Genomic DNA, 24,709 nt, shown 5'->3' with positions numbered 1-24,709 from the left:
TTGGATTGTCATCTCCTTACCTCCTCTTGAGTGAGCTGTATCGTGTTGGCTTAGTGCTGCAATGGTGTCGTAAGTACATAAGTAATGCCATACAGGGAAAAGACCAAAGGTCCATCGAGCCCAGCATCCTGTCCCCGACAGCGGCCAATCCAGGTCAAGGGCACCTGGCAAGCTACCCAAACGTACAAACATTTTATACAAGTTATTCCCGAAATTGTGGATTTTTCCCAAGTCCATTTAGTAGCGGTCTATAGACTTGTCCTTTAGGAAACCGTCCAACCCCTTTTTAAACTCTGCCAAGCTAACCGCCTTCACTACGTTCTCCGGCAACGAATTCCAGAGTTTAATTAGTTGGGTGAAGAAACATTTTCTCCTATTTGTTTTAAATTTACTACACTGTAGTTTCATCACATGCCCCCTAGTCCTAGTATTTTTGGAAAGCGTGAACAGACGCTTCACATCCACCTATTCCACTCCACTCATTTTATATACCTCTATCATGCCTCCTCTGAGCCGTCTCTTCTCCAAGCTGAAAATCCCTAGCCTCCTTAGTCTTTCTTCATAGGGAAGTCGTCCCATCTCCGCTATCATTTTAGTTGCCCTTCGCTGCACCTTTTCCAGTTCTACTATATCTTTCTTGAGATGTGGCGACCAGAATTGAACACAATACTCAAGGTGCGGTCGCACAATGAAGCGATATAACGGCATTATAACATCCTCACATCTGTTCTCCATACCTTTCCTAATAATACCCAACATTCTATTCGCTTTCCTAGCCGCAGCAGCACACTGAGCAGAAGGTTTCAGTGTATTATAAACCCACGACATTAAGTACCCCAAGCCACACCCTCCCTACATCAGACAGTTTGAAAATACTCGGTGTCACACTTCACCGTAACCTAACTCTCAAGAGCCAAGTAAACTCTGTAATAAAGAAAATGTTCCATGCAATGTGGAAGCTTAAACGACTAAAACCCTTCTTCCCAAGGGCAACCTTTCGCTACCTAATACAGTCAGTGGTCCTAAGCCATGTAGACTACTGCAATGTTATATACGCGGGGTGCATGGAACAACTAACAAAAAAAAAATCCAGACCGCCCAAAACACAGCAGCCAGATTGATATTCGGCAAGGCACGCTTCGACAGTGCCAAACCTCTTTGAGAAAAACTGCACTGGCTCCCAATCAAGGAGCAAATCATCTTCAAAATTTGTACTCTGGTCCATAAAATCATATATTGAGTAGTCCCAGGATACATGATAGACCTCATAGATCTACCAACAAGAAACAGAGTCAGTACTGCTAGATCATATCTAAATCTACACTACCCAAACTGCAAAGGATTGAAGTACAAAACAACTTACGTATCTGGCTTCTCCTACATAAGTGCACAGTTATGGAATGGCCTCCCAAAAGCTGTGAAAACAATCCAGGACCACTTTAGCTTCTGGAAATCACTGAAGACCACCCTGTTCCAAAATGCTTACCCTACTGACCCAACTTAAATGCCTGAATCCAGCAACACAACGAAGCCAAAGCCCATAACGAACATGATATAACTCATGTTCTCTTCGATTCTCCTAATGTATCTGTAACACATGATCCCCTTTGATAATAACATCACTTTGTATCTGTTTTTCACTGAAGGCGACTAACGCCTTACGGCACCTAACCATCATACCTCTATTCAGGAAACCTGGACTGCCCCTATTTGACATTTTGCCCTTTAGATTGTAAGCTCCTTGGAGCAGGGACTGTCCTTTATGTCAATTTATGTTCATCTGTACAGCGCTGCGCAACCCTAGTAGCGCTCTAGAAATGTTAAGTATTAGTAGTGGTATTATGTAAGCCACATTGAGCCTTCAAATAGGTGGGAAAATGTGGGGTACAAATGTAACAAATAAAAAATAAATAAATAAATATTATCAACGATGACACCCAGATCCCTTTCTTGGTCCGTAACTCCTAACGTGGAACCTTGCATGATGTAGCTATAATTCGGGTTCTTTTTTCCCCACATGCATCACCTTGCGCTTGTTCACGTTAAATGTCATCTGCCATTTAGCTGCCCAGTCTCGTAAGGTCCTTCTGTAATTTTTCACAATCCTGTCGAGAGTTAACGACTTTGAATAGCTTTGGGTCATCAGCAAATTTAATTACCTCAGTGTTTACTCCCATCTCTAGGTCATTTATAAATATGTTAATAAGTAGCGGTCCTAGCACTGACCCCTGAGGAACCCCACTAACTACCCTTCTCCATTGTGAATACTGCCCATTTAACCCCACTCTCTGTGTCCTATCCTTCAACCAGTTTTTAATCCACATTAGGACATTTCCTCCTATCCCATGACCCTCCAATTTCCTCTGTAGCCTTTCATGAGGTACCTTATGAAACGCCTTTTGAAAATCCAGATACACAATATCAACCGGCTCCCCTTTGTCCACCTGTTTGTTTACTTGTCCAAATTTAAAGAATGCTGATATTCCAGCAGACTGAATGAGGGAAGCAAGAGGACTCAGAATTAAACTGAAAAGGAGGAGAGAGAGGATTGAATCTTGAGGAACACCATATTGTAATTTTTGTTTCTTGGAAATAGAATCAGGAGTAGCAACATGGAAAGAATGGTGGGATAAAAAATATGTAAACCAAGAAAGTAGTGTGTCAGAGATTCCAAGGTTCGATAAGTATGAGAGAAGTAATGAATGCCTAATGAGATCGAAGGCTGCTGAAAGATTGAGAGACAGCCAAAACTATTTTGTTTATCTAAATGAGAGTGAAGTTCTCTTAGTAATGTACTGATACCTGTCTTAGTGCTGAAATGAGATCTAAACCCTGATTATCTATGAAGCAAAGCTAACACCTTTTCTGAGAGGAACATAAGTTGAGGGAATACAACTTTCTCAAGGATTTTTTTTTTTTACATGTAACAGAGATTAGATATGGGAAGATAATGACTGTTAATAGTAGGATCGAGAGTTGGCTTTTTAGAATAGGACAAACTATGGCTAATTTCCAAACTTCAGGAAATTGACCACTTGTCAAACTAAGATAGGTTTACTCCCTACTCTCTTATTTATAATCAAACTCAGGAACATTTAACCAGGAGGAAGAGAGAGGATTGCACTAACCAATGTTCTGATGTCGCTCTCGCCAGGAACTTCTGCCTGCTCAGGTGGAACTGCAACTACAGGTGCCATAGGAGCTTGACGCATTTGTTGGAGGAGATTCCTTAGTATCAGAAATAATCTGTGCTACCTGATATGGGTCCTGCTTCTCCGGGGGAGGCACAGCTGTTGATTGAGGAGAGTAGGAAGGAGGGTGAGGTTGAAGATTCAGAAAGGTCTAGTTAGGAGAATGAGGTTGGGTGTGGTGGAGAGGACAATGATTCCCTTCCACTGATGTCTACAGCCTCCTCAGACTTTTCCTGCTCCCTCTTTTCTTCCTTTTCAGGCTGTGGAGTTGGGGCCAGGCCTGTGGATGTACCCTAGGGGGCGGAGCCCTGCTGCTTGATAATCAGCTCTGAAAATGGAAAGCAAGACAGTTAATGGCAACACGGTTTCTGTGGGTTATGTAATGAGATGGACATCATCTTATCCTATGATAGGATTGGTGTTCTGGTGCTGTTTTCCTAGTCCACCTGGAAGCTTATGAAAGCACATGCCTGTGCTACAGCAGTGCTTGATTGGCCTCCCCCCCCCCCCCCCCTCAGGGCAGAGCACCTGTCAACATTGTACAGGATTAAGTGGTGCCTCAGCACAGGCCTGTGTTTACAGCACTGATACAGCACTGCAGATTCTTGAATTTGCAACACTACCTGTGATTAGACAGGGGGTAACAGCAGTTGGATGCTTGATTACGGGAAGGGGGGCTAGTGACAGCTTAGGTGCATTCCAGAACCATCTTGACAGATCCTATATTCTTTCAACCTGTGCACTGCCTGGGGCAGCTAGTGGCTGGAACAGCATTGACAGTCATTCATGGATGCTGTCGATGTGTTGGCATATCAGAGCACATTGTTACTGACCTTCCTGTCTTTCCAGCTGCCATTGGACCCTTCCAGATTGTCTGGTCTATGCTGCGCAGACACCTGACCCATTTCTTCAGTTCTATGGGGGAAGAGGAGTTGAGAGACACAAGAGGAGAGGGCTTATTCAGAATTGAAGGTTCTAGACATCAAAAGAATTAACTTTGCCAAGATGGGGGAATATATCAAGGAGGAGAAATGATAAGTAGTAGTAGGAGTTAGTTGGCTGGGAATAGCTGAAGGAAGTAGAACAGCAGTGGGCAGAATTGAAAGGAGCTCTTACAAAGGCAGCAAACCTTCAAATTAGAAAAGTACGTAAAACTAAGAAGAAAAGAAGGCCGCTTTGGTTCTCAAATGTAGTAGCTGAAAAGGTAAGGGATAAAAGGTCAGCCTTCATAAGTTACAAGACGACACAGAAAGAAGAAGACTGGCAAAAATACTTACAAAAGCTAAGAGAAGCTGGAAAAGCTGTCAGGAAATCAAAGCTACAAATGGAAGAAAAGATAGCTAGTACAGTAAAACTGGGGGACAAAACATTTTTTAAATATGTAAGTGATAGGAGGAAGTGCCAAAATGGCATAGTGAGGTTCAAGAGTGAAGGGGAAGGAATATGCAGAAGCTGATGAGGACAAAGCTGAACTGCTTAACTATTTATGTTCTGTGTTCACAGATGAAAGATTGGGAGCAGGGCTGCAGAAAATAATTGTTAATGGTAATGGATATTCGGTAGACCAGGACCAGTTTTCAGAAGACTCTGTTCGCGAGTAGCTAGCTAAACTGAGAACAGACAAAGCGATGGAGCCTGATACATCCGAGGGTGCTCAAAGAACTCCAGGAAGTATTGGCATCTCCATTGTCTGACTTCTTCAATGTTTCCTTAGAATCTAGAGTGGTCCCAGAGGACTGGAAAAGGGCGATTGTGGTCCCTCTGCACAAGAGTGGAAGTGAGGAGGAGGTTGGGAATTACAAACCTGTTAGTCTGACCTTGGTGGTGAGTAAAATAATGGAAACAATCCTAAAGAGGAGGATTGTAAGGTTTCTAGAATCGGATGGACTGCAGAACCCGAAGCAGCATGGTTTCACTTGCCAGACTAATCTGACTGATTTTTTTGACTTGGTGACCAAACAGTTGGATATAGGAGGGGTGCTAGATGTGGTGCTTGGATTTTAGCAAAGCCTTTGACACGGTTCCACACAGATGACTGATAAACTGGGTGTTAGGTTGTGAGTTCTTGTGCCTGTCGGAAGTACAGAGATGAAGGCTCAAACCTGCGCTCCGATTGGCAGCCGAGCAATTTTGCGGCTTCACCTGTGGTGACCGCCATTCCCCGAGGGTTGAGCCCCCAGGTGCAGGCGGCCGACAGGACTTCTGGAAACAAGCAGGAGCAATCGGGAGTTCAGGCAAGGATCGGGTCAGACAGCAGGCAGGGCGTAATCCGGTATTCAGGCAAAGGTCAGTCAGCAGGCAAGGCGTAATCCGGTATTCAGGCAAAGGCCATGCAGCAGGCAAGGCGTAATCCGGTATTCAGGGAAAGATCAGGTCAGGCAGCAGGCAAGGCGTAATCCGGTGTTCAGGCAAAGGTCAGGTCAGGAAGCAAGCAGTGCACGGTCACTCAGAAGCGCAATACAATCTACAAAAAGTAGAAGCCGAAGCGCTGAGGGCAGGGAGAGATGCTCCTAAATAGCCCCCACCATCGGGAGCAACAAGAGTTAGCTGGGGAGAGAGGCTCACTGGCGCGCCAAGGTGGCCGGCATTCCGAATTGTAAATGAGCCAGGGCAGCCCCACTGGTCGAAGAGCCACCGGAGACCGAGGGACATCGAAGCGTCAGCCTGGCTAGCATGGCTGACACTCACCTTCACTGCCGCGGGGACGGGGAACAGGCCGGTCGCGGGGAAAGCCCAACAGGTGAGCGATGCGACAGTACCCTCCCCGGAAGCCCCCCTCTCTGTCTCGGTCCTGGCTTAGAAGGATAGTGAGAATGGAAATCCCGGACCAAGTCCGGAGCGTGTACATTACCAGCAGGTTCCCAGGAATTGTCTTCTGGCCCATAGTTTTTCCAGGACAGTAGGTACAGGAGTTGTCTCCCCTGGCGTTTCGAATCCAAAATCTCCTCCACCTCGTACTCCGGATCTGGTTCGGTTTCGGGCACTGCTCTCATGGGCTCCGAATGCCATCTGGAGGCACAGAAGGGTTTGAGCAGAGATACATGGTACGTGTTGTGGATTCGAAGGTTCCTGGGTAAACGGAGCCGATAGGTAACCACCCCCACCCGGGACTGAACAGAAAAAGGTCCAATAAATCGGGGGGGGGGGGGGGGGGCCAAACTTGAGTCGAAGCTTCAGGTGTTTTGTGCTAAGCCATACCTTTTGCCCCGGCTGGAAGGTGGGTGCTGCTCGTCTCATTAAATCAAAAAGTGCTTGGACCTGGCTGCGGCCTGCTGGAGGTGGCCCTGCACTTTATTCCAAGTATTGTGTAACGTGGCGATGGTATGCTGCACCTGGGGAGGAACATGAGTGGGAGCCATGGGTGGAGGTAGTCGAGGATGGCGTCCATAAACCATGTAGAATGGGGAGGTCGGCAGAATGCAGACTATTGTTATAAGCGAACTCGGCCCAGGGCAGCAAGGAGGTCCAGTCATCCTGGCGGTGGGTAGTATAAGCCCGCAGGAAAGTCTTGAGTGTCTGCTCGTTCTGCCAAACCGTTGGTCTGGGGGTGGTAGGCTGAGGAGAAGTGGGTAGTGACGCCAAAGGTGGAGCATAAAGCCCTCCAAAATCTTGAAGTAAACTGAGAGCCTCGATCACTAATAATTCGCTGGGGTAAGCCATGCAGACGGAAAATGTGTAGGATAAAATGGGACGCAAGCGTAGCAGCCGTGGGCAGCGATTTCATTGGTACAAAATGGGCCATACGGGAAAACCGGTCGATCACGATCCATATGACCGTGTTCCCCTGAGAGGGGGGCAAATCGGTAATGAAATCCATGGAAATGTCCTGCCAGGGTTGTTGTGGTACCAGTAAAGGTTGCAATAGGCCCCAAGGTTTCTTGTGTGAAAACTTGCTCTGTGCGCAGACAGGACAGGATGAAACATACTGGAGAATGTCTTGAGATGAGGTGAAAAGTTTTCTGAAAGTCAAAATGCCCAGCGAAGGCTGACGAGTGTCCCCACTGAAGAACTTTCCTCCGAAGTCGTGAAGGAACAGTAGTCTTGCAAGAGGTGGAGGCTCCCAGAATAGGGGGTTGAGCATAGGGTAAGGCTCCTCCTGGTCTTCGGGCGCTTCAAAAATCCGAGAAAGCGCGTCCGCTTGTACGTTTTTGGAAGGCAGAAATTGAACCGGGCGAAGAAAAGGGACAATCGGGCCTGGCGTGGATTTAATCTTGTGGCGTTCTGTAGATAGAGGAGGTTTTTGTGATCTGTAATCACCGTAACTGGGTGCGCCACTGCCTCTAACAAGTACCGCCATTCCTGGAATGCCAATTTGAGGGCCAATAGTTCGCGATCCCCGATAGTGTAGTTCTGTTCCATCAGCGAAAATTTTCGGGAAAAGAAGAAGCATGGATGCCGTTTGCCGGAGGACAGGGTCTGGGATAACACTGTCCCGGCCCCCAGGGACGAGGCATCCACCTCCACCAGGAAAGGTTTAGACTGATCTGGGCTGCGAAGCACCGGAGCAGACAGGAAGACTTCCTTCAAGGTGGAAAAGGCTAAAAGTGCTTCAGGGAACCAGTTCCGGACGTCCGCCCCCTTTCTCGTGAGGGCCGTCAGAGGCGCGGTACAGAGAATAGTTCTGAATAAATTTCCGATTTTAGTTGGCAAATCCCAAGAATCTTTGTAGGGCCCGGAGTCCCTGGGGTACCGGCCAATTGCAGATGGCTTGAAGCTTCGTAGGATCCATCTGGAGGCTTTTAGCGGACACAGTGTACCCCAGGAAGGGAATCACCGACTGATGGAAAGCACACTTCTCCAACCTGGCAAAGAGGCGGTGTTCTTGGAGTCGTTGGAGGACGGTGCGGACGTGGGAAGGGTGCTTCTGTTGGGAGGTGGAGAAGACCAGAATGTCATCAAGGTAGACAATGACTGAAGTATATAGCAAATCTTGGAAGATAAAATTGACAAAATTTTGGAAAACTGCGGGGGCGTTGCAGAGCCTGAAGGGCATGATGAGGTACTCAAAGTGGCCTTCGTGAGTGTTAAAAGCCGTTTTCCATTCATCTTCCCGGATCCGTACCAAGTTGTAGGCTCCCCTTAAGTCCAGTTTTGTGAATATCCATACTCCCTGTAATCGATCAAACAATTTGGGAATCAGAGGAAGCGGGTACCGGTTCTCAATAGTGATGCTGTTTAAACCCCAGTAATCGATGCAGGGTTGTAGAGATCCATCTTTTTTAGAGACCAGCTCCCGCTGGCGATAAAGAGGGTCGAATAAACCCTCTCTGTAGATTCTCCTGGATGTAGGTGCGCATAGCCCGGCACTCGTCCCGGGAGAGGGTATACAACTTACCCCTGGGCAGGGGTAGTTCCCGGGAGCAACTCTATGGGACAGTCAAAAGACCGGTGAGGTGGAAGCATGTCGGACTCCTGGACACTGAACGCATCGTGGAAATCCTGGTATTCCTCCGGTAGACTGGTCTGTGCAACCTGCAGGGCTCCGGGGAGAGCTGCGAGGACTCTGTTAGGAGGCTTGATTGGCGGAAGACATGTCTGAAAACAACAGGAGCCCCAGCGGCCGATTTCACCAGTTGCCCAGTCGATAGCAGGTGCGTGGAGGTGCAACCAGGGCAAACCCAGGATTCTCCGAGGACAAGCAAGCTGCTTGTTCTCACTGATCGGTGACGTCCACGGCAGCCCCTCCAATCGGAAACTTCACTAGCAAAGGCTTTTGCTAGTCCTCGCGTGCCCATGCGCACCGCGCATGTGCGGCCGTCTTCCCGCCCGAACCAGCTCGTGTTCGTCAGTCTTCTTTTGTCTTCTTTTGTCCACGCTCGGTACGGTCGTGTTTGCGCCGTTCGCGCCCCTTAAGTTGACCCTCGCGCGTCTTTTTGACTTTTCAGTGCTTTAAAAAAAAAAAAAAAGGGGGATTTTGGAGAAAGGCCTTTCGGTCTTTTTCCCCTTCCCGTATTTCTAGTTTTTGCCCTGTTAAGTTTCCTTTCGTTTTCGGGGTAGGCCCTTTTGAGGCCTCGGGTCGAGTTTTTTCTCTCCCTCTTTTTGGTGCCTTACCGCAATTACGAGTTTTGATTTCGCCGGCGTGATTTTTCCGCCCATGTCATCGAAGTCTCTCAGCGGCTTCAAGAAGTGCACCCAGTGCGCCCGGGTAATCTCGCTCACTGATAGGCACGCGTTGTGTCTTCAGTGTCTGGGGGCTGGGCACCGCCCCCAGGCCTGTAGTCTTTGCGCCCTTTTACAAAAAAGGACTCAGGTAGCGAGATTGGCCCAGTGGAATGTATTGTTCTCGGGCTCTTCGTCGGCAACAGCACCGGGAGTATCGAGGGCATCGACGTCGACAGCGTCAAGACCTCCGACCTCGGCGGCGACTGTATCGATTGCATCGAGGCATCGACCCTCTGCATCGTCGGTACCGAGACATTGGAAGGCTGCGTCGGCGTCTGTGGTACCGGGACCTCCACTAGTGCTGATGTCGTCGGACGGTGGTGCTTCGACTGGAGTGCAGGTGAGGGCTGTCCATTCCCCTGCTGGTGGCGGTGAGCCTTCAGGTGGGTCTCCCCCTACCCTGAGGGCTCCTGCGGTACAGCCCCCCCGAGACCGACCTTCTTCGGCCTCGGCCCCGAGGATGCGACGGTTGGATTCTACGTCCTCCTCGTCGGTACCGGGAAGTTCCAGTGACATGCTTCGTTTGAAAAAGTCAAAGAAGCATCGACACCGGTCTCCTTCCCGCATCGGTACCGAGAGCTCTGGGTCGCCGAGGAAGTCAGCACCCAGTAGGCATTGGCACCGGGAGGACCGCTCACCCTCTGTTCAGGAGGTGTCGATGCGCTCCACCTTGGACAGCCCGGAACAGCCTCCACGCCCGGAACAGACTCTGACTTCGACGCCTGCATCGGCTTCTATGTCTTTCTCCACAGCCGCCCTGCACGAGAGTCTCCGGGCCGTTCTCCCAGAGATCCTGGGAGAGCTGTTGCGCCCTTCCCCTCCGGTACTGGGGGTGCTTGCGACACCGGTACCGTCGAGTGAGGCGCCGGCTGGCCCCTTGCCCGGGGTGAGGTCTCCGACATCGGTGCCGCTTGCGGTACCGACTGCGGTCGCCTCCCAGGAAGGCTCCCCGACGACGTCAGCGGAGAGAGCTTCGTCGGTGCGGGCGAGGGAAGTCTACCTCTCAACGCTCACACCGTGGCCGTGTTTCCACGGAGACAAGCCGGGCACGGCTTCAGACACAGGTTCATGAACTTGTGTCTGATACCGATGGTGAGGCCTCGTGGGAGGAGGAGGGGGACATCAGGTATTTCTCTGACGAGGAGTCTGATGGCCTTCCTTCTGATCCCACTCCCTCCCCTGAAAGGCAGCTTTCTCCTCCCAAGAGTCTGTCTTTTGCGGCCTTTGTCCGGGAGATGTCTACAGCCATCCCCTTCCCGGTGGTTGTGGAGGACGAACCCAGGGCTGAAATGTTTGAGCTCCTGGACTATCCTTCTCCACCTAAGGAAGCGTCCACAGTACCCATGCATCATGTCCTAAAAAAGACATTGCTGGCGAACTGGACCAAGCCTCTAACTAATCCCCACATTCCCAAGAAGATCGAGTCCCAGTACCGGATCCATGGGGACCCAGAGCTGATGCGCACTCAGTTGCCTCACGACTGTGGAGTTGTGGATCTGGCCCTAAAGAAGGCTAAGAGTTCTAGGGAGCATGCTTCGGCGCCCCGGGCAAAGACTCTAGAACCTTAGACTCCTTTGGGAGGAAGGCCTACCATTCCTCTATGCTCGTGGCCAAAATTCAGTCTTACCAGCTCTACACGAGCATACACATGCGGAACAATGTGCGGCAGTTGGCGGGCTTGGTGGACAAGCTCCCTCCTGAGCAAGCCAAGCCATTTCAGGAGGTGGTCAGGCAGCTGAAGGCGTGCAGAAAATTCCTGGCCAGAGGGGTATATGATACCTTTGATGTTGCGTCCAGGGCCGCTGCTCAAGGTGTGGTGATGTGCAGACTCTCATGGCTGCGTGCCTCCGACCTGGAGAATAGGATCCAGCAGCGGATTGCGGACTCGCCTTGCCGTGCGGACAATATTTTTGGAAAGAAGGTCGAACAGGTGGTAGAGCAGCTCCACTAGCGGGATACCGCTTTCGACAAGTTCTCCCGCCGGCAGCCTTCAGCCTCTACCTCCACTGGTAGACGTTTTTATGGGAGAAGGAAGACTGTTCCCTACTCTTCTGGTAAGTGTAGGTACAATCCTCCTCCTCGACAGCCTGCGGCCCAGGCTAAGCCCCAGCGCGCTTGCTCTCGTCAGCAGCGTGCGCCTCAGCAAGGCCCCTCGGCTCCCCAGCAAAAGCAAGGGGCGAGCTTTTGACTGGCTCCAGCAGAGCATAGCCGACATCAACGTGTCAGTGCCGGGCGACCTGCCGGTCGGGGGGAGATTGAAAGTTTTTCACCAAAGGTGGCCTCTCATAACCTCCGATCAGTGGGTTCTTCAAATATTCCGGCAAGGATACACCCTCAATTTGGCCTCCAAACCTCCAAATTGCCCACCGGGTGCTCAATCCTACAGCTTCCAGCACAAGCAGGTACTTGCAGAGGAACTCTCCGCCCTTCTCAGCACCAATGCGATCGAGCCCGTGCCATCCGGGCAAGAAGGGCTGGGATTCTATTCCAGGTACTTCCTTGTGGAAAAGAAAACAGGGGGGATGCGTCCCATCCTAGACCTAAGGGCCCTGAACAAATATCTGGTCAAAGAAAAGTTCAGGATGCTTTTCCTGGGCACCCTTCTTCCCATGATTCAGCAAAACGATTGGCTATGCTCTCTGGACTTGAAGGATGCCTACACGTACATCCCGATACTGCCAGCTCACAGACAGTATCTGCGATTTCAGCTGGGCACACGTCACTTCCAGTACTGTGTGCTACCCTTTGGGCTCGCCTCTGCGCCCAGAGTGTTCACGAAGTGCTTGGCTGTAGTAGCAGCGGCGCTTCGCAGGCTGGGAGTACACGTGTTCCCCTATCTCGACGATTGGCTGGTGAAGAACACATCCGAGGCAGGAGCTCTACAGTCCATGCAGATGACTATTCGCCTCCTGGAGCTACTGGGGTTTGTGATAAATTATCCAAAGTCCCATCTTCTCCCAGTACAGAGACTCGAATTCATAGGAGCTCTGCTGGATTCTCGGACGGCTCGTGCCTATCTCCCAGAGACGAGAGCCAACAACTTGTTGTCCCTCGTCTCGCGGATGCGAGCGTCCCAGCAGATCACAGCTCGGCAGATGTTGAGATTGCTGGGCCACATGGCCTCCACAGTCCATGTGACTCCCATGGCCCGCCTTCATATGCGCTCTGCTCAATGGACCCTAGCTTCCCAGTGGTTTCAGGCTGCTGGGGATCTAGAAGACGTGATCCACCTGTCCACGAGTTTTCTCAACTCCCTGTATTGGTGGACGATTTGGTCCAATTTGACTCTGGGACGTCCTTTCCAAATTCCTCAGCCACAAAAAGTGCTGACTACGGATGCGTCTCTCCTGGGGTGGGGAGCTCATGTCGATGGGCTTCACACCCAAGGAAGCTGGTCCCTCCAGGAACGCGATCTGCAGATCAATCTTCTGGAGTTACGAGCGGTCTGGAACGCTCTAAAGGCTTTCAGAGATCGGCTGTCCCACCAAATTATCCAAATTCAGACAGACAACCAGGTTGCCATGTATTACATCAACAAGCAGGGGGGCACCGGATCTCGCCCCCTGTGTCAGGAAGCCGTCAGCATGTGGCTCTGGGCTCGCCATCACGGCATGGTGCTCCAAGCCACTTATCTGGCAGGTGTAAACAACAGTCTGGCCGACAGATTGAGCAGGATTATGCAACCTCACGAGTGGTCGCTCAATTCCCGAGTAGTGCGACAGATCTTCCAGGTGTGGGGCACCCCCTTGGTAGATCTCTTTGCATCTCGAGCCAATCGCAAAGTCCCTCAGTTCTGTTCCAGGCTTCAGGCCCACGGCAGACTGGCATCGGATGCCTTCCTCCTGGACTGGGGGGGGAAGGTCTGCTGTATGCTTATCCTCCCATACCTCTGGTGGGGAAGACTTTGTTGAAACTCAAGCAAGACCGAGGCACCATGATTCTGATTGCTCCTTTTTGGCCGCGTCAGATCTGGTTCCCTCTTCTTCTGGAGTTGTCCTCCGAAGAACCGTGGAGATTGGAGTGTTTTCCGACCCTCATCACACAGGACGAAGGGGCGCTTCTGCATCCCAACCTCCAGTCTCTGGCTCTCACGGCCTGGATGTTGAGAGCGTAGACTTTGCCTCTTTGGGTCTGTCAGAGGGTGTCTCCCGCATCTTGCTTGCTTCCGGGAAAGATTCCACTAAGAGGAGTTACTTCTTTCTATGGAGGAGGTTTGCCGTCTGGTGTGACAGCAAGGCCCTAGATCCTCGCTCTTGTCCTACACAGACCCTGCTTGAATACCTTCTGCACTTGTCTGAGTCTGGTCTCAGGACCAACTCTGTAAGGGTTCACCTTAGCGCAATCAGTGCATACCATTACCGTGTGGAAGGTAAGCCGATCTCAGGACAGCCTTTAGTTGTTCGCTTCATGAGAGGTTTGCTTTTGTCAAAGCCCCCCGTCAAACCTCCTACAGTGTCATGGGATCTCAATGTCGTTCTCACCCAGCTGATGAAACCTCCTTTTCAGCCACTGAACTCCTGCCATCTGAAGTACTTGACCTGAAAGGTCATTTTCTTGGTGGCAGTTACTTCAGCTCGTAGAGTCAGTGAGCTTCAGGCCCTGGTAGCCCAGGCCCCTTACACCAAATTTCATCATAACAGAGTAGTCCTCCGCACTCACCCTAAGTTCTTGCCAAAGGTTGTGTCGGAGTTCCATCTGAACCAGTCAATTGTCTTGCCAACATTTTTTACCCGTCCTCATTCCTGCCCTGCTGAACGTCAGCTGCACACATTGGACTGCAAAAGAGCATTGGCCTTCTATCTGGAGCGGACACAGCCCAACAGACAGTCCACCCAATTGTTTGTTTCTTTTGATCCCAACAGGAGTGGAGTGGCTGTGGGGAAACGCACCATATCCAATTGGCTAGCAGATTGCATTTCCTTCACTTACGCCCAGGCTGGGCTGGCTCTTGAGGGTCATGTCACGGCTCACAATGTTAGAGCCATGGCAGCGTAAGTGGCCCACTTGAAGTCAGCCACTATTGAAGAGATTTGCAAGGCTGCGACGTGGTCATCTGTCCACATATTCACATCTCATTACTGCCTGCAGCAGGATACCCGACGCGACAGTCGGTTCGGGCAGTCAGTGCTTCAGAATCTGTTCAGAGTTTAGGATCCAACTCCACCCCCCTAGGCCCATTTTTTATTCTGTTCCAGGCTACACTCTCAGTTAGTTGGATAAGTTGTTAGGTCAATCTCAGTTATGTCCTCGCCGTTGCGAGGCCCAATTGACCATGTTTGTTGTTTTGAGTGAGCCTGGGGGCTAGGGATACCCCATCAGTGAGAACAAGCAGCCTGCTTGTCCTCAGAGAAAGCGAATGCTACATACCTGTAGAAGGTATTCTCCGAGGACAGCAGGCTGATTGTTCTCACAAACCCGCCCGCCTCCCCTTTGGAGTTGTGTCTTCCCTTGCTTTGTTTGCTACTTATGGGACTGACGAACACGAGCCGGTTCGGGCGGGAAGACGGCCGTGCATGCGCGGTGCGCATGAGCGCGCGAGGACGAGCAAAGGCCTTTGCTAGTGAAGTTTCCGATTGGAGGGGCTGCCGTGGACATCACCCATCAGTGAGAACAATCAGCCTGCTGTCCTCGGAGAATACCTTCTACAGGTATGTAGCATTCGCTGTCTCTACCAGTGACCCCTGTTCCACTGTTCAACCTGCTATAGGAAACCGTGTAGCTTCCAAGGGCCCCGTGTAGTGTTTATTTATACATCCTTTATGTAAATTATTAAGTGGCCTTGGATTACAATATAGAATATATTCTGATGACATTCAGTTCTTTTTTAGGATTGACAATTCAATTACAGATGGTATTAAAGAATTCTCCGAGGAGAAGCAGGCTTACATTCTCACAAGTGGGTAGATGATCTCGCGTCACGCGGGTCGGTAGTATATCAAAGAAAAAGGATGAGAGCTTTCTGGTGCGCAAGTAGTGCTCCAACGCGCATGCGCAAGCTTCTTTCCGCCTGCAACGTGACTGCATCTCTCAGTTTTGTTTTCTCTGCGTGAGAAGCGGCGGTTCTTTTCATTGCTTCTCACACGCCTGGGAGAGAGCTTCTTTTTTGTTCCTTTCTATGGTGCTTATTGTTCCTGCTGTCTTTATTTTCTTTTTTATCATTTTTTTTTTTTTAAGTCCCTTACTTTTCTTGTGTTTGGCCTGCGTTTGTTTCTTTGTTTTTCAGCACGGGCCACATTTAGGCCTCCTCAGACGGGTCTTTTTTTTTTTTTTTTTTGTGCCTCCTTCCCTCTTTTTCAGGCACAATCGCAACTTTTAATTTTGCCGAAGCCATTTTTCTTTCCATGTCATCGAAGACTCCCAGTGTCTTCAAACGTACTCGGTGCAACCGGACCATCTCAGGTACTGACACACATTCATGGTGTATTCAGTGCCTCTGGCCCGACCATAGCCCGGCAAATTATGTCCTTTGTCTTCGTATGAAGAAAAGGACCCAAATTTCCCGAGAGCCTCAATGCGAAAAACGTTTTGGAGCCCGGTCCGGTTCTTCGACATTGGCATCGAGGTCGGCGGCGTTGGCATCAACGTTGAGTGAGGCACCGGCATCAGGAGTCGAGGTAGGAATGGCTGCTGCGAGACACTGGGAGCAGTGAGGCATCGAGTGGGTCTCCATCTGCCTCGAGGCCTCCTGCCACGCAGGCCCCTAACCGTCCATCGTCGGACCCAACCCTGAGGCAACGGGAGGATTCAACGTTGTTCTCGACGGCACCGAGAAGCTTGGGTGACATGCATCGAGTGAAGGCCAAGAAGCACCATCGTTGATCTCCTTTGATGCATGATGCTGGGAGCTCCGCAACACTGAGGGACTCGGCACCTGACAAGCGTCGACGCTGGGAGGTTCGTTCCCCCTCTGTTCAAGCGATGCCGATGCATTCATTTCCCAGCAGCCGAGGTCCTGCTCCCGCACCCCGGGTGATTTGGCAACCTGACCTCCAACCGGCCCCTCAGCCTTTACCAATGCAGGCTCTCGATCAGCATATCTGGGCCTTGCTCTCTGAGCATTTGGAGGGATTGATGCAGCGATGTGCATTGGCATCGGGGTTGCCTGCACCTGCCAGACCTTTTGCTGCAGCCCTGCCTGGCCCTCAGCCCGCGGGTGCAACCTCGATTCTGGTGCTGCTTGCAGCCCCGGAGTTGATTGCCTCCCAGGCCGGTACCCCTTCAACATTGGTGGAGGAAGCTTCACTGGAGTCAAGGCGGGACCTGTCTTCTCAACGCCATTCCTGAGGACATGGATCCTTGACATCGAGGCGGGCCCGTTCTCGGACATCCCTCAGGGAAGTGCTGTTCGATACCAAAGAGGAGGATCTCAGGTGCTTCTTCTCCATTGAGTCCTACGGGATCCCTTCTGAGCTTTCCCCTCCACCTGAGAGGAGACTGTCTCCACCAAAGGGCCTCTTCTTCATCTCTTTTGTATGGGAAATAGCTGAGGCTATTCCGTTTCCCCTAGAAGTGGAGGATGAGCCCAGGGCCAAGATGCTCGAGGTCCTGTACTACACCTCTCCCCCTAAGGAGGCAGTGACGGCTCCTCTACGTGAGGTACTCAAGACAGTCCTCATCAGGAACTGGGCATTATTCCCTCTGTCTGTCCCTGTGGTCCATAAGAAGATTGACACCCAATATCTGATCCACGGGGAACCTGGGTTGGTGAGGTCTCAGTTAACCCATGACTCCATGGTGATGGATGCCGCTCTCAAAAAGACCAGGAGTACAAGAGATTATGCTTTGGTTCCCCCAGGCAGAGAAGCTAGAACCCTGGACTCTTTTGAGAGAGAAATGTATCAGGCCGCTATGCTCATTGCCTGTATTCACGAGTGTTGACTTGCGGAACTCGGTGAGACAGCTGTCTGACTTGCTTGATGCGCTCCCTCCAGAGCAGGTCGAGCCGTTTTGCCAGTTGGTCAAGCATCAGAAGGCGTGTCGCAAGTTCTTGGCCAGGGGCACTTATGACACTTTTGATGTGGCATCCAGAATCTCTGCCTAAGGTATAGCAATGCGCAGAATCTCATTGCTGCATGTTTCTGACCTGGATCTTTCGGTCCAGCAGAGGATGGCTGATGCCCCTTGCCAGGGGGATAGTCTTTTCGGAGAGAAGGTGGAAGAGGTCGCTGACCAGATCAAGAAGCATACTGACGCTGTGACTTCTGTCTCCCGCCAGGCATCTTTTGCTACTGCCTCCTCATCTAGGACATATTTTGGTAGGTCGTGGAGTGCCCCCTATTCCTATTCTAGGCGTAGGTACACTCCTGCAGCTCGCCAGCCTGCTCAGGCTCAGCCCCAGTGTGCTCGTTCTCGTCAACAGCTGCACCCAAGGCCCCTGCTGCTCCCCGGCAAAAGCAAGGAATGAGCTTTTGACTGGCTCCAGCAGAGGATAGCCGCAGTAAAAGTGTCCATTCCGGATGACTTGTCGGTCAGGAGGAGGTTAAAGTTTTTTCACCAAAGGTGGCCTCTTATAACCTCCGACTGGTGGGTTCTTCGTCAAATAGTCCGTCTTGGAAACACCCTCAGTTTGCTTTCCAAACCTCCAAATTGCCCTCCGAGAGCTCATTCCTTCAGCTCTCAGCATAGGCAAGTACTTGCAGAGGAACTCTCTGCCCTGCTAAAGGCCCATGCAGTCGAACCCGTTACAACAGGGGAAGAAGGTAGGGATTCTATTCCAGGTACTTCTTTGTGCAGAAAAAGACAGGGTGATGCATCCCATCCTGGATCTAAGGGCCCTGAACAAATTCCTAGTCCGAGAAAAGTTCAGGATGGTTTCCCTGTGCACCCTTCTTCCCATGATTCAGGAAAATAATTGGCTATGCTCTCTGGACTTGAAGGATGCATACACTCACATCCCGATACTTCCAGCACAGAGGAAGTATCTTTGGTTTTGGCTGGGAACACATCACTTTCAGTGCCACGTGTTGCCTTTTGGCCTTGTGTCAGCCCCCAGGATTTTTACAAAATGTCTAGCAGTAATCACAGTGTCGCTACGCAGACTAGGAGTTCATGTGTTCCCTTATCTCGACAATTTGCTGGTGAGGAGCACCTCGGAGGACGGTGCTCAGGAGTCCATGCGGCTGACTGTTCAGGTGCTGGAGCTACTAGGGTTCGTTGTAAACTACCCCAAGTCCTATCTCCTTCCGGCTCAACAATTGGAATTCATAGGAGCCCTGCTCAATGCCAGGACTATCCGGGCATACCTTCCAGAGATGTGTGCGGACAACCTTCTCTCCCTTGCGACCAAGGTTCGGACGTTGCAGGAGGTCACAGCTTGGCAAATGTTGAGATTACTGGGTCATGTGGCTTCCACAGTCTGTTACTCCCATGGCACATCTACACATGAGGTCTGCTCAATGGGCCCTAGCTTCCCAGTGGTTTCAAGCCACGGGCAGCCTAGAGGATGTTATCCAAGTGTCCCCAGAGCTGGTGCGCTCTCTTCAATGGTGGACAGTTCGACCCAATTTGACCCTGGGACTCCCATTCCAAATTCTTCAGCCGAGGAAGATGCTGACAATGGATGCGTCTCTCCTAGGTTGGGGAGCTCATTTAGATGGGCTTCACACCCAAGAAGCTTGGTCCCTCCAGGAAATGAGTCTTCAATCTCCTGGAGCTCCAAGTGATCTGGAATGCTCTAAAGGCTTTCAGAGACCTTCTGTTCCACCAAATTATTCTAATTCAGACAGACAATCGGGTTGCATTGTATTACATCAACAAGCAGGGGCCACAAGATTCTCGCCCTCTGTGTCAGGAAGCCATCCAGATGTGGCACTGGGCTTGCCAACATGGCATGTTTCTCCAAGCCACTTATCTGCTGGGCATAAACAATGGCCTGGCTGACAGGCTGAGCAGGGTAATGCAACCACACGAGTGGTCTTTAAATATGGGCGTAGCTCGAAAGATCTTCCGAGCGTGGGGCACTCTCTCGGTGGATCTTTTTGCCACTCAGTTTATTTATTTATTTTTATTTATTGCATTTGTATCCCACATTTTCCCACCTCTTTGCAGGCTCAGTGGCTTACAATACATCATGAATGGTGGAAATATATAATAAAATAGACATGATAGCAGTATGACAAGCAGGTACTATAGGCAATTCTGGATGTATGCGGGGGAGTTCACATTTGTTGATCTTTTTGGTAGACCTTGTTAAAGAGATGGGTCTTCAGTAGTTTGTGGAAGTTAGTTAATTCAAGAATCATTCTTAAGTTGCACGGTAGCGCGTTCCAGAATTGTGTGCTCAGGTATGAAAAGGTTGACGCGTGCGTTAGTTTGTATTTTAGACCTTTACAGTTGGGGAAGTGAAGGTTAAGGAATGTACGGGATGATTTTTTAGCATTCCTAGGTGGTAAGTCTATCAGATCTGACATGTATGCTGGTGCGTCTCCATGAATGATTTTGTGAACTAGGGAGCATATATTGAACGTGATACGTTCTTTAAGTGGGAGTCAGTGTAGCTTTTCTCATAGCGGCATAGCACTTTCATATTTTGTTTTACCGAATATGAGTCTGGCTGCAGTGTTCTGGGCTGTCTGAAGTTTCTTGATTATTTGCTCTTTGCAACCAGCATAAAGTGCATTGCAGTAGTCTAGATGACTGAGTACCATTGATTGTACCAGGTTACGTAAGACAGTCCTTGGGAAGAAAAGTCTTTTTTTAATTTCCACATTGAGTGGAACATCTTCTTGGTTGTGTTTTTTGCATGGTTCTCAAGTGTTAGGTGTCGATCAATGGTAACGCCAATAATTTTTAGGGTGTCCGAGATTGGGAGATTGTTTTGGTGTGTTAATGGTGGTGAATTTGTTCATGTTATGTTGAGAGGTGAGTACTAGGCATTGGGTTTTTTCTGCATTGAGTTTTAGCTTAAATGCATCTGCCCATGTATGCATGATATGTAGACTTTGGTTGATGTCATTAGAAATTTCCGTTAGATCTTGTTTAAATGTAATGTAGATCGTTACGTCATCTGCGTATATGTATGGATTGAGGTTTTGGTTTGCGCTAGTAGTTTGGCCAAGGGTATCATCATTAAATTGAATAGAGTCGGTGAGAGAGGGGATCCCTGTGGAACTCCGCATTCAGGTATCCATGTGGTTGATGTAGTCGAATTAGATATCACTTGGTATGATCGTGTGGTTAGGAACCCCTTGAACCAATTGAGAACGTTACCTCCAATTCCGAAGTACTCGAGGATATGTAATAGTATTCCATGATCAACCATGTCGAAGGCGCTAGACATGTCAAATTGTAGAAGTAGTATGTTCTTGCCAGTTGCTTTTACTTTTGTTTTGCATGTTTGTTTTATTACCATTGTTTGGTTTTATTTCATAGACTCCTGAATAAGGTGTCTGTAGCGCCGAAACACGGCTGTGTTGAGTCGAATATATATTAAAATAAAGAGATTGTTCGTAACCTACGTCGCCTACTAGTGTTGTTCAAGAGCCTACTCCTCCTACTCCCCCTTTCCTCACTTGCCAGTTGCAGTCATTTGTTTGAATTTAGTCATGAGAGTAACTAGTATTGTTTCAGTACTGTGGTTAGATCGAAATCCTGTCTGGGAGTCGTGTAATATTGAGAACTAGTAAAAAAGGCCCGTTTCTGACACAACTGAAACGGGCGCTAGCAAGATTTTCCTCAGAGTGTGTATGTTTGAGAGAGTGTATGTGAGAGTGACTGTGTGTGAGAGAGAGAGTGAATGTGCAAGTGTGTGTGTGTGAGAGAGCGAGAGAGTGAGTCTGGGTGTGAGTGTGTCTGTGAGAGAGAGAGAGTGTGTGTGTGTGAGAATGAGAGTGTGTGAAAGTGCGTATGTGAGACACAGTGTGAGAGAGAGAGAGAGTGTGTTTCACACAGATACAGTGTGTGCGAGAGAGAGAGTGTGTGTGAGACACAGACTCTCTGTGAGACTGAGTGTATGAGACCAAGAGAGTGTGTGAGTGACTGTGTGACACATAGAGAGTGAATGTGATACAGTGTGAGACACAGAGTGTGTGAGAGACAGTGTGTGAAAGTGAGAGAGAAAGACATTGACTGTGTGAGAGAGAGAGAGAGTGTGTGTGTGTGACAGAGATACCTCCCCCCCCTCTCTGGTGTCAGGCCTCCCTCTCTCTCTCTGGTGTCTGAGCGTTACTGTGCAGGACGCTGAGCTCTGGCTGTGCTTCAAGGAACTGACCAATCCTATTTAATAGAATGCACCTCCAACATTCTGAAGCCGAGAAACCTCGTGTGGTTGGTCACTTCTGCTTGTGACGAACCCGGAAGTACGTGATGTCAATTCAGGAAATGGATACAGAGAGCAGGAATGCCTCGGCCATGCAGTCAGCTTCAGAATGTTGGAGGTGCGTTTTGTTATATAAGATTTGTTTAAGTATTTTGTGAGTTGTTTGGTCACCATCCCTTCCGTTAGTTTGGTTATTAAGGCAATGGATGCTACTGGCCTGTAGTTGGTTAGTTCGCTAGCGCTTTTCTTTACATCTTTGGGTATGGGGGTGAGTAAAATGTTTCCTTTCTCCTTTGGGAAGAGTCCATTTTGTAACATATAGTTAAGGTGATTCGTAAGGTCTGTCATAAATTGCTAAGGGGCAGATATCATAAGGCCGTTTGGGCATATGTCTAATTTACTACTACTACTACTACTACTACTTAGCATTTCTATAGCGCTGCCAGGGTTATGCAGCGCTGTACAAGTTTAAACATGGGGAAGGACAGTCCCTGCTCAAGAGAGCTTACAATCTAAAGGTAAAAACTATGTAGTCAGTGTAGGCAAATCAACTACAAGGTCCCTCAGTTCTGTTCCAGGCTTCAGGCCCACGACAGACTAGTGTCGGATGCCTTCATCCATTATTGGGGGACAGGCCTTTTGTATGCATATCCTCCAGTACCTCTAGTGGGAAAGACTTTGTTGAAATTCAGACAGGACCACTGAACCATGATTCTAATTGCGCCCTATTGGCTGCGACAGATTTGGTTCCATCTTCTTCTGGAATTATCCTCTGAAGAACCGTTGAGTGTTTTCGAACCCCCATCACTCAGAACGAGGTGTCGCTTCTAAATCCCAACCTCCAGTCTCTGGCTTTCATGGCCTGGATGTTGAGAGCCTAGAATTTGCTTCCTTGGGTCTTTCGGAGGGTGTCTCTGGGTCTTGCTGGCTTCTAGGAAAGATTCCACTAAGAGGTGTTATTCTTTTAAATGGGGGAGGTTTGCTATCTGGTGTGACAGCAAGGCCATAGATCCCCTTTCTTGTCCTACACAGACCCTGCTTGAATACTTTCTACACTTATCAGAGTCTGGTCTTGACCAACTCCGTAAGGATTCACCTTAGTGCAATTAGTGCTTATCATCAGCGTTTAGAAGGTAAGCCTATCTCTGGACAGCCTTTAATTGTTCGCTTCTACTACTACTACTACTATTTGACATTTCTAGAGCGCTACTAGGGTTACGCAGTACAATATAACATAGAAGAACAGTCCCTGCTCAAAGAGCTTACAATCTAATGGACAAATGTACAGACAATCAAGTAGTGGCTGTCAAATTGGGGCAGTCTAAGGTTAGGTGCCGAAGGCAACATTGAAGAGGTGGGCTTTGAGCAAGGATTTGAAGATGGGTAGGGAGGGGGCTTGGCGTAGGGCACAGGAAGTTGATTCCATGCATAGGGTGAGGCGAGGCAGAATGGGCCGAGCCTGGAGTTGGCGGTGGTGGAGAAGGGTACTGAGAGGAGGGATTTGTCCTGTGAGCGGAGGTTTCGGGCGGGAACGTAAGGGGAGATGAGGGTGGAGAGGTAATGAGGGGCTGCAGACTGAGTGCATTTGTAGGTGAGAAGGAGAAGCTTGAACTGAATGCGGTATCTGATCGGAAGCCAGTGAAGCGACCTGAGGAGGGGGGTAATATGAGTGTTTCGGTTCAGACGGAATATAAGACGAGCAGCAGAGTTCTGAATGGATTGGATAGATGGCTAAGTGGGAGGCTAGTGAGGAGAAGGTTGCAGTAGTGAAGGCGAGAGGTAATGAGGGCGTGGATGAGAGTTCGGGTGGTGTGCTCAGAGAGGAAAGGGCGAATTTTGCTGATGTTAAAGAGGAAGAAGCGACAGGTCTTGGCTGTCTGCTGGATATGCGCAGAGAATGAGAGGGAGGAGTCGAAGATGACTCCAAGGTTGCGGGCAGATGAGACGGGGAGGATGAAGGTGTTATCAACTGAGATCGAGAGAGGAGGAAGAGGAGAGGTGGGCTTTGGTGGAAAGACTATAAGCTCGGTCTTGGACATGTTCAGTTTCAGGTGGCGGTTGGATATGGAGGTTTGCTTTTGCCAAAGCCTCCTGTAAAACCTCCACCAATGTCATGTGATCTCAACGTCGTTCTCACTCAGCTGATGAAAGATCCTTTTGAGCCACTGAATTCCTGTCATCTGAAGAACTTGACCTAGAAGGTTGTTGTCTTGGTGGCTGTGTGAGCTTCAGGCCTTAGCAGTGGATGCACCTTATACTAAGTTTTATCATAACAGAGTAATCCTCCGCATGCACCCCAAGTTTCTGCCGAAGATGGTGTCGAAGTTCCATCTGAACCAGTCGATTGTCTTGGCAACATTATTTCCCTATCCATTCTGGTGAAAGCAGCTTGCACATCTTGAAGTGCTAGAGAGCGTTTGCCTTTTACATGGAGTGGACGAAGCCCTTCAGACAGTCCGCCCAGTTATTTGTTTCTTTTCATCCCAACTTAAGGGGAGTCACCATTGGTAAACGCACTATTTCCAGTTGGCTGTCAGATTGCATATCCTTCGCTTATGCCCGAGCTGGCTGACTCTGGAGGGTGATGTGATAAGGCTCAATAATGTTCATGGCTGCATCGGTAGCCCACTTGAAGTTGGCCTCCATTGAAGAGATTTGCAAGGCTGCGACATGGTCTTCATTTCACACATTCACATCTCAGTACTGCCTTGAGCAGGATGCCCGATGTGACAGTCGGTTTGGGCAGTCAGTGTTGCAGAATCTGTTTGGGGTCTAGAATCCAACTCCACTCTCCTAGGCCCGTTTTATTCTGTTCCATGCTGCACCCTCATCTCGTTGTATATAGTTTCAGGTTAATCTGCGTTGTCCTCACCGTTGTGAGGCCCAATTGGCCAATATTTGTTGTTTTGGGTGAGCCTGGATGCTAGGGATTCCCCGCTTGTGAGAATGTAAGCCTGCTTGCCCTCAGAGAACGCGAAGATACTTATCTACACGAGCATCCACTTGCGGAATAATGTGACGCAACTGGCGGACTTGGTCGATAAGCTTCCTCCAGAGCAGGCCAAGCCTTTTCAGGAGGTGGTCAGGCAGCTGAAGGCGT

General features: G+C 49.6%; 1 protein-coding gene across 1 annotated transcript in view; it reads left to right on the top strand.

Moving 5' to 3' along the window:
- Positions 1–24,709, top strand: part of BRAF (B-Raf proto-oncogene, serine/threonine kinase) — a 1,688,602-nt gene that overhangs the window by 194,612 nt on the left and 1,469,281 nt on the right. The gene's annotated exons all lie outside the window — the stretch shown is intronic.

This window comes from Microcaecilia unicolor, chromosome 10, assembly GCF_901765095.1.
Source record: "Microcaecilia unicolor chromosome 10, aMicUni1.1, whole genome shotgun sequence".
Taxonomy (NCBI): Eukaryota; Metazoa; Chordata; class Amphibia; order Gymnophiona; family Siphonopidae; genus Microcaecilia; species Microcaecilia unicolor.
This window is presented reverse-complemented; position numbering and strand designations above follow the sequence as displayed.